Source organism: Simochromis diagramma, unplaced genomic scaffold (genome assembly GCF_900408965.1).
Source record: "Simochromis diagramma unplaced genomic scaffold, fSimDia1.1 OVJJ01000361.1, whole genome shotgun sequence".
NCBI lineage: Eukaryota > Metazoa > Chordata > Actinopteri > Cichliformes > Cichlidae > Simochromis > Simochromis diagramma.
The window spans coordinates 5,166,745-5,177,470 of NW_024386860.1; positions in this window are offsets into that span (position 1 = coordinate 5,166,745).

Below are 10,726 nucleotides of genomic sequence, written 5' to 3' on the forward strand. Positions count from 1 at the left end.
AAATATCAGAACACCTTTGCCTGCAGTCTGAATGTAGCCTTTGTCTGCAATTTCATATTTCTGATTTAAAAGGTTTTTGTGTTATGGTGACATATATGCACGTGTATCATGCGCATAAATGATCAAAAGCATTATTTCGAAATTTTCCTGTTCCCGCTTCACTCAAACAACAATCTTCACCTTTCCTAACCCTCACTGCAAATGAATCATTGCCTCAAGTAGTCTGATGATGTCACACAGGTAGATGTCTGGCTTTGAAAACGCTCAACACACACTAACACACCCTGTAACTTATTTCTTAAAAGTGTCTTGTTTGCAAATTTAGCTACCCTGTGGAGGTTAAGTACATTCACAATGACTGTTCTGCTTGTTTTAAGCTGTCGGTCTCTTGAGTTTTCTGTATAGCCCTGCACTCTGCTTTGCTCTCTAATCCTTCAATTCTTGTGTTGAATAGCCAAGTTCAATTTGTTTTACTTGCTCTTCCTTTGATTTACCCCGCTGGCTTAATCTGCTTTGATTCATCAGATTTTCCGTTTGTTCAAAATGCATGCATTCAACAGTCCAGTCCAGCCTAGTACAGTGTGCTGTAGTGCCTGAGTTTGTAAGAGATCTTGGTGCAGCCTCAAGCTTATTCCCTCTGTCTATTGGCCCGTGACCTGGGAACTAATACGTGTGGCGCTCCAGAATTCAAACAGGGTCCTCATTGGCTGAATCGGCCATGAATTATATCACGGAAATACCGGAGTGTCACACGTTAACACTCGTCAGGTCTAGGGTCTGCATGTCGCTCTGTGAAAAGCTTATCCTACCACAGTGACAGGGCACATATACCCACAGCAGCCAGTGCGTGTGTGTGTGTGTGCATGTGTGTGTTTTCGACATTGTACAAGGCCCAGTTTTGCTCTAGTAACCTTGCCAACACTACAGGCCTACTTATGGGTTGCTAAGGCGGGTTGCTAGTTGGGTGATGTCGCTCCTAGCCCAGACTGGTCTGGTCTATGCCCTAATTTAAATGTGTTAGTTTATTTGACATTGTCTGTCTGGGGTGGGGCTGGAGGGTCAGTGCTGCACTTACTTCCTGAGAATTGCTTCATAAAATATGATTCTCTTTAATTAATGCCAGTGGTGCTGTGTTTCCTTCCAATTCTGTTGTCTCGAATGCGCTCATAAATAAGGGCCGCTGAGATTGTGTTTGTGGAGCGTGGCATGTCTGTGTGAGTGTGTTTTAGCTTGTGACAGTATTTTCCATACAAGCTATTACTCAGTCAGAACTCCTTCAAAGTAAATTTATGGAGAGCTCAAAGAGTAGTTTCTTTGGCATTCTATCAGGCTGTCCTGCCAGAGTGTGCGTGCGTGCGTGTGCGTGTGTTTGTATATGTGTGTGTGTGTGTGCATGCTCTGTAGCATATTTTTCCTCAGAGTTTTCTCAGCTCCTGTCAGACTTCTGCTTTGATCTGGCCAGAGTTGACCTAACATAATCCACTTCTTTTGCCCTCAAAAAGAGGAACACACCTAACACGCTGCCTCAACCCACAACTTCAGGCTACAGAGTACAAATCAGAGCCGCCTGACCAGCTCAGGCCCTGCTAAAACACACACACAGATGTGTTTTCGATGATCAGAATAGAATTTCACACACAACAGACCTTTTCCCTAATGTAAATTTCTAAGACGTCAGCTGTAGACCCTTGTAGCACGTTTGTATTGGAAGACCACTGTTTAAACTGCATGGACAGAAGTCATTATCACGAATAGTGAATATAGAAAACACAAAGTTATATGAAACTGACTTTGAAATTGTCATCATCACCATTTCTTAAAAATCTCTTATCTAGTTGCCACAGCTGAAAATATATTAAAAGATACGGCACAGCCAAGCGAGAAAAAAACATCTAAATATTACCTGACACATGATATTCGATAAGAGCGTTGAGGGGGTCTTAAATATGTTTTGTTCAGCTCCCCGTGCGCCTGTGATCTCCTAATTAGCCGTGCTTTGTCAGTGTGATGGGCTAATGGCTAATTGCATTGTGAGGCCTCTGTGTGTACATGCAGTAATGACTTAACGCTCTAATAAGATTGAGTTACAGGCAGTTGGATCATTGTGTCCCCAAGCACTGATCTGAGGTCAGTGTTATGCTTTTCTCTCTAATGACTATGATGGGAGAGTAGATGGGGATAAACTGTTCCATGATCTCCCATGTGATACTTCTATCAATTGCATTGTGTCTCATCATTTATCTTAGAGCCGTGTGCAGTTGGATGCCAGCAGTGATGTAGTTTCCCACTGAGCGCTTTTGTGAATGTCAAATACAGGAATACAAATTTTATTTGATTAAGTATACATTATATTAAGTGCATGCTGCTCAACTCTGCTTTTCTCTGGAAGTTTTATAGTAAAAACATTAGTGTGCAAAAGTCTTGAGCCACTCCTAATCTCTTTATATTTGCCTTCCAAGGAGCCAGATTTTCTTGTAATTTTTAAAAGTGCAATGGTTCAAGTCTTTCTGAAGTTCTGTCAAAGTTTTTCTTTTGACATTGGCTGCTTTTTTTTTTTCTTCTTAATTTCAGTCCAGTCTTTCTGTCTGACCATTTTCATTGGAATGTTTTTTGGTTAAACCACGACACTGACCTATGAACAGTGTTGGGGAGTAACAGAATACATGCACCGGCGTTACGTATTTAAAATACAAAATATGAGTAACTGTATTCTGTTACAGTTACCGTTTAAAAAGGTGGTATTCAGAATACAGTTACTTTGTTGAAATAAATGGATTACACGGCGGTCTATTCCTGTTTCATATGTTAGGCTGTGCCCTCTCTATTTTTGGTAATTCCACGTCATTGGAAACCCAAGCAAAACACGCACTAAGAGGCTGTAATGCCTGTGTCTCAATCTCGCGGCCCATGTCACCTCTACTTGCGGCCCACATAATGACGTGACGAAATATTTGTAAAAATTATTATTCAAAAAATGATTTAATATGAAGGCAATAGGCGGAGTCTTACAGGCATAGCCCTAAAGAATGTAGCTTCATGGGCAGTGTAGCCCAGTTGTAAGTGAGCTATTAAGACTCGACTGTATACACTTTGTTCGTTTTTTTCTCCGAAACAGTAAATTTCGTTGGAGCAGCCTTTCAACGCCTCTCTCTGTCTCTCACTAGCAAAGTTGACCCAGACAGCAGAGCAAAGCTAGTTTTCGGCTACGAGCCCAACACAAACCCGACGTATTAGCCAGAGGTCCCTTTACTACAGTTCGGAGCCGGGGACCTGTTTTCTATACGAGATCACTGCAAAAATTGCAGCCTTACCTAATGTCCACCCTACTGTTACTCATTTTATATTAAGAATTTAAAATCTAGTTGGTATTGGTATGGCAAGTATTCTTCAGTAATCACACAGCAATAGTACATTCATGTAGTTGTAAAAAAGTAATCCAAAATATTCAGAATACGTTACTGTCATTGAGTAACGTAACGGAATACATTACAAAATACATTTGAGGGCATGTCTTCTGTAATCTGTAGTGGAATACATTTTAAAAGTTCCCAACACTGCGTATGAATTATTCAAGCCTGTAAAAGGCACCTAACTCAAGGATGTGTTGTGTCTACACATAAGAGACAACACCTAATTTGTTCCCATTTCTTTCGTTAAATCAATGAACACTGAAAAGATAGCAGAGTTAAAAAGGCAGAAAAATAGTAATTTTGTATCAGCAAGGTGATTTCCAGAGAGAAAAAAACTGAAAAAACTGAGGAAAATGTAAAAGGAAACTGAAAAGTAGAGTACAAAAGATGTGGCAGGCCTAAGACTATCTACAGTAGATGAACAGTGTCTGAACGTCATGTCTGCAAGAAAGGAAAATAATCCAGCAAAGCCTGACACAGGGCCTAAGAGATACACTTGGCCATGCAGTTGATCCACCTATTGTTCACTGAAGCCTCATCAGAAATGGTTTCAGTGGAAGGGTGGCTGCCTAGAAACCATTAAGTAAGAGAATCATGGAGAAAATGATTGGTGTGCCAAATTACACAAGAAGTGGACTGAAAATGTGTGACAACAAGTCTTATGGAGCGATGAATCCAAATGAGAAATTTCTGGTTCCCTTATCGTCTGTATATAGGAGGTACAACTGTGAGTATCTACAGACATCTGTAAAACAGTGGTGTTGGAGATCTTGTCAAAATTGATGGGATGATGAACGCAGAAAAGTACCATCAGATTTTGATCCACCATGCAATACCATTTATAAAGCTTCTGATTGGCAGCGTCTTCATTTTTCAGTAGGACAGTGATCCTAAAGACACGGCCAATGCTTTACGAGCATAGCTGGATAGAAAAACACACAGTGGAACTATCAGTCATGGATTGGTCTCCCTAGAGCACCCCCCCCTTAAAATCTTTGAAGCAGTGCGAAATCAATTTGACAGAGAACCAAACAAAAGGCAGCCAAGTTTCGAAGAACAGTTTTTAATTTTGTTTAAGAATCCCAGAGAACTATTCCTGAAGACTGCTTAAAGAAATTACAAGAAAGATGCCTAAGAGAGTTCAGGCTGTGGTGAAGAATAAAGGTAGTAATTTGAAGTACTAGCTTTCAAGCTTGTTGGGCTCCATTTTTAAAAAGCATAATGTCTCCTTTCATTGCTTTGCAGATGACCTAAAGATATATTTGCCTATAAAACCAACAGCCATGTTTCTATTCAGACACTAGTAAACAGTCGCAGAGATGTACAAGCCTGGTTGGAGATAAATTTCTTTAATCTGAACAAAAGAAAAACAGAAATTGTATTTGGGTGACCCGACCTCTTAGATGGATATGACAGCGCCATCGGTCTTTTAGCTTTTTTGCAAAGAAACTTGATGTGAGTTGACAGTGCTTTAAAATTTGATGTTAAGACAAGTTTCTTTCAACTAAGGCTTCTCAGTAAGGTGAAGGTCTGCCTCCTGCCACATGACTTTGAGAGATCGCACTATAATTTACTTTTTGTCTAAACTATTGTAACACTTTATATGTTGGCTCTGATATGTCCTTACTTTGTCGCCTGCAAGCTGTTCAAAATATAACAGCTGGCCTTTCGACTGGAAAGAAATGGTGTGATCACATTACACGTATACTGGGCTCCTTACACTGGCTTCCAGTCCATTCCAGTTTTATTACTTGTTTTTAAGAGTCTTAATGGTTTGGAGCCACCTTACTTAACAGAACTTTTGAAATCCTACCAGAGTACCAGAGTACCAAGGTTAAACTAGCTGCTCCCAGTCTCTCAGTCATTTTAAAACTCTTTTAAAAACGTATTTGTTGCTTTCAGGTCTAGTTGAGCATAATACCCTGGCTTTGATTATCCAATCAGTCTTATTTACTTGTTTTATTTGTTTTTTTAGTTTATTTTTATTTTTAATTTAGTAACTGTTTTCTATGGTGTACGTTTTGTATATTTTGCACTTTGGTCAACGAAGGTTGTTTAAAACATGCTATATAAATAAAGTTTCTTTGACTTGACTTATAAACTCTGTTTTTGCCTTATATACTGCTTATGTTTCAATAGATAATCGGACCTATTTCACGTTTTCCTCGCAAAATATAAAGAAATGAGAAGTGGCTCAAGAATTTTGCGCAGTACTGTAGTTTGGGTTAATCTGCTGAAGAATAACTAAACCCAACCCAACCCCCAATTTTCCCATCTTCTCCTCCACACACCACCACCCTAGCCCACCCCACCTCAGGTATTCACACACATACAGTATGATGACACACACATTGATGAAGGGTGTGCGGGAATTGAAGGAGTGTTCTGCGTCCCTGCTGAGGTGCAGCAGATTGATCCTGTACTGATCTGCCACCGGCTCCCTGGGGATTTGTAACGCATGTCTGCAGCGCAGGGCTTAACACTCGCTCGCTCTCTTTCTGTCTTTGTCGCTATCATTCTGCCTCTGTCTAGCGTTGTGTCTTGCTAAGCAGTGCAGTGGCTCCATGCTCCTACACCTCTCCAATCTCCATCTTTCTCACTATTCTGCCAGTAACAGGTTTCCTTCATCTTGTGTTTTGATCTTCTTTTGATTCTGTTTCCTCCGACTGACTCCGTCATTTCATTTATATTCTGCTTTCTCTAGTTTATCCCTTCCTTAAAATATTTCTAACCAGCGTGTTCCTGCAGTATTTGATTGATAATTCCTACATTGTTTCTTCTTCTAATCTTTTATTGTCTGTTGCAAATACCATATGCATTTTTGTATAATTATACATATTGATATGTATACATTATTATATAATTTCTTATCTTCTTTCTGTCTTTATATCTATATCCATGCGTATCTACACACACTTCACTCAGACACGCAGTACAGCACATGTGGAAAGAGTGCTCTGTTTCTTTTTTATCATGTATGCTCCGCCACAGGGTTCTACAACTCATCAGCTTGATCTCTGAAGTTGAAAAAACATCCAAGCATCCTTTCATCTTGCTCTTTTTTTCCCCAGCTACACAGCCAATTTCTCGCTTCTTCCACACGAGCCACACCGAGCTACATCCGGGGACAAATGGGCTAACTGACCCACAGCTAAAACCAATGTTTGTTTATGTGTGTGACAGAGAGTAAGAGAGAGACAACATGTGCACAAATGTGTGTTTGTATGTTTGCACTTCCTTTATTTTGGCCATCCCAAGCAGTGTTTGTTGCAATCTGTGGCTATTTGATTAGTTTTAATGGTAATGAGCACAGAGGGTGTTTACACAATAATGCACAAGCAATTTTTTATGCAAATTTTCTCATTTATTCGCATCTCTGCGGATAGTCCGTCTCAAACCATTAGAGTAAACCACAGCAACGTGTATTTTCTGTTGTTCTGCATTGTGCTCATGCTGACACAGATTACCCAAGATGATGTTTTTTGTTTGTTTTTTTTCTCAATGAAGCGCTTGTTCTAAGAATAGTCCAAAAAAACGGCCATCACAATGGCAGATTGCTGGAGGTGATGTGTTAAAAGCCTCTTTTTAGTTCAGCCTACTATCCCGAAGTTATAGATATTATATTTACATAAAGATAAAACAGAGGAGAGCAGGGTAGTACATTTGAGTAGCCTTAAGAGAATATGAGGCTTTAAAAAAAACACTGAATGAATCATCTTGTTTAAAATAAGTAATTTTCTATGAATGAACTGAACAATTAATAGAATAATCATTTCAGCTCTAATCTGAGCGCCGGCGCTGTTCACCCTATTTAAATTGTGTTTTCTTGATTCGTCTCTAAAGTCAGTGTTTCAGTGCTGACAGTCCTTAAGAGGGAGCATTCACATCAACAGCAATGCAAGTTTGCTGTCTTGTGCAGCTAGTATGTGTGCAACAACATTAACACCGCATCTAGGACACAATAATTATTCGTATTACATCCTTATTTGCCACTGCTTGTGTGTGTGTGTGTGTGTGTGTGTGTGTGTGTGTGTGTGTGTGTGTGTGTGTGTGTAGTGCCGCCTGCCCAAAGGGAATTCATCCTAGAAAACTGGGATGAAGATTAAGATATCCTCAGACTTTACCTTGTTCTCCACATGCCTCATTATCCAATCGCCCCTCTTACCCTGAAACCCCTGCCCTCCTGCTTTCATCCTTCCCCTTGAGCGCATTTTGTTCACAACCTTCTTTTCCTCCTTGTAGCAGTAAGGAAGATTTTGCAACCCAAAAGCTGAGGCTTTGAGTTCTTGTTAGTTTTTTTTTTTCTTTTGCACATACCCAGTGGAGACAAGGTCTGCCAATGGTGAATGTTTTATATATCAAAATTAAAAAATGGTCAAGGTAGAAAGAAGTTTAAAGTTCACAAAGTCCTTATTTTAAAGTAATGGTATAATACATAACTACAGGTATATGAAAGAAGTTCATCATACAGATGTCTGTACCGCTCAGTATTCCCAACAAAACAGCTACAAGAAAAGTGAACTTACAGTTACGCGAATGCTCATGTTCCTCTGTTGCTGTTGGATGTGTAAATAAAAAACTATTAGTTAACACAATCAGACATCAGGGTCAAGCTCACTGCCTGAGTGTTTCTAAAAGTTTCTAAAACATTTGTAAATCATATGCATTTATACAATCATTCAAGTTAAGCAAGAGCCATTACATATGGTTTTCCCTCTGCATATGGTAATGCACAGTTACACGTCAGTGGAAAGCATTATGCTGAAGCAGCATGCTAGAATGTGCTAAAACAAAATAGGAAAGCAGTTTGTTGCGCTACAGGCATACAAAGGAAAAACAGTGGTTGGTTGGAGATTAATAAAATCTAGAAAAATCTAGTTACCTTTAAAATGGCTTCTGCAAAGATGTGGACCAGGTCGGCCACCACTCACGTCTTCAGAGTGATTTTAGTGCATCAGGACAGATTAAACGGCAATGAGATTATTAACTATTTTATAAAGTATGATTATAAATTAGATGGAAATTTTTTTGCAAAGCGGTGGTTGCAGTCAGTTTTGTAAATATTTAGAGACAGGTTGAATCCCATCAGGCAGCCTCTGCACACACCTTGCAATTGAGAATAATCACCCAGAAGTTAAGGGTCTTGCACGTTCAGTCTCCGGGCAACTGCTGCAAATACTTGCAAACAGTCACTGAATGTCAAAAAATTCTGTGCAATCATCAGGCAACCACATTTTTCTCAGTCATAAGGAGGTCCTGTCCCATTTTTACTCTAGTGGGCCCGAGACATTAGTGTTGTATTTAAATCGATGGATAGATTCTTTGTATCTGAGAAATGAAGCCAGTGTGCAAAAGCCAACCTTGCATTCTTTTTAGCTTCCTAGCTGAGGACTTGTAGGTGGTCTGGATACTCCTTTGAGCATCATTTTTTGTATATGCAGTTGTAGTAGTCTGAGAGTCAGTAGGACGTACTCAGCATTTGAAATTGGTCCAGTGAGAACAGGAACAGTGCTCTGGTGGTGTCGCCTCAGTGTAACCGTGGTGACCAAGGAGCTGTCAGACAAGACTCAAAGTTCTGGTTTAAGGTTGTGCAGTTGTGCCATCCACCACCCCCCTTCTAACGTGGGCATAGACTGTAGGTTTTCTTTCTTCCTCACACGTAAAAAGGAAACTACAGGGAAAATGACACTAAGTGGAAATATGACTAGAAGCATTCCCTGACCACACATCAGCTTGTGATAAGATGGAAGAGAGCATGTGTTAGCAGATGGCAACTCCTGTGATTTCTAAAAAGTCTAATTGTATAGAAGTCTACGGCTCACTTGATTTAATAGGTCAGTAAACACGTTCCTATTACAGTTATGGTTTCAGATACTAGTTTAAAGTCTTTTTTAATACACCATGAGGTTCATTTTCTAAGTTATGGCCGTATTTAGAGGAAAATAAAAAAGAAGGATTTGCTTTAGGGCAAGGCATGCTTTATGAGTGTGCAGTCTTCTCAGCTCCGTGGTCATATCCACCCCACACTTGCTTATTTGGTTTCAAAACACAAAGATGGTGAATGCCTGAAATTCAATATTTCAAAATGGGATCCCACAGCTTGAGTCCATCTTTAATCAAGCTATGACAGAGACAGACTTCCTGGAACTACACCGGTTCAGCAGAGTTGTAATGAAAATCATAACTTGTAAACGACTGCACAAAGTGATGTAATATTAAAGACATTAATACCTGACACCTCTTACACGCTTAGATGTTTGATTTGCTCAAATGCCTCTGTTTAGGCGTGCGGTTTTCCACTTTGCAGCATTTCACATTGCACTGAGAGGCAGGTCAGGAGTAAAACAAATATGGAGAGCAGGCTTATTTGTTTCAGGACTGAGAGTTTTGTAGGCCATGTTGACAGACCCTAATTGCCTGCCAAATGTCTCATCTGACTGGCGTGGAGGTTTGTTGCTCTCTTTGAAAAACACAGCGGACCACACTTCATTAAAAAAGCAAATAGAAGCCAATACTGGCAAACAGAGCCAATTTGATTCTGAAGAGACAAATTTAACAGGCAGATATGATTACCTCAGACACCACTTCTCCCCTGATTCCACAAACAACAGTTAGGCAAGTCAATTTACCTTAATTTCATTGGAGAAAGCCAGCCAGCCAGCAAGGTTGAAGTCGGTGCTTGATACGACTGAGCACTCGTTAGATGATAATGGATGCATGTAATTGGTAAAGTGCTGATTGCTCCCCCCTCAAAAAGATTCTATCGGAGGAGAATTTTCTGTTTCATTAAGCCATGGTCAGAAATAATGAGATGGCCATCTGTAGACTGTGAGAGAAAAAGAGTGAGTAGGGACTAGTGGTTGGTCATAACTGAGACAGGTTTTTTGTGGTGTCTTCAGCCTTCTGTTTTTTTCCATTGTCAGATATATATTTCCTTTTGGCTTCAGTTCTTTCTGTGTCTATAGCATTTCCCTTTGCTGTTAATCATGCAGGCCGAATCAGTGTGTTTTTCACACTTCCACGTGTATATGTCTTTTTGGTTTACAGCCTTAATGCATCATTGGCTGGCTGCACACCAGCTCACTTTTATGGCCCGGGATCAAACACGCACACATGCTTCAATGGGCATGCAAAAGCACACTGATACAGACACTTTTAGAGCCATAAGTGCTTACTCATCATGCCGCATGGAGAGAACGCATTGGGAGCCATTTATGTTTTGTTTTCCAATGCATTTATTACTGAAGAGTGCATGGTCTGCTGCTTATATTTTTGTGCCCCTGTGTCTTTCTCTCACTGCGCAAGGACATCTTTCT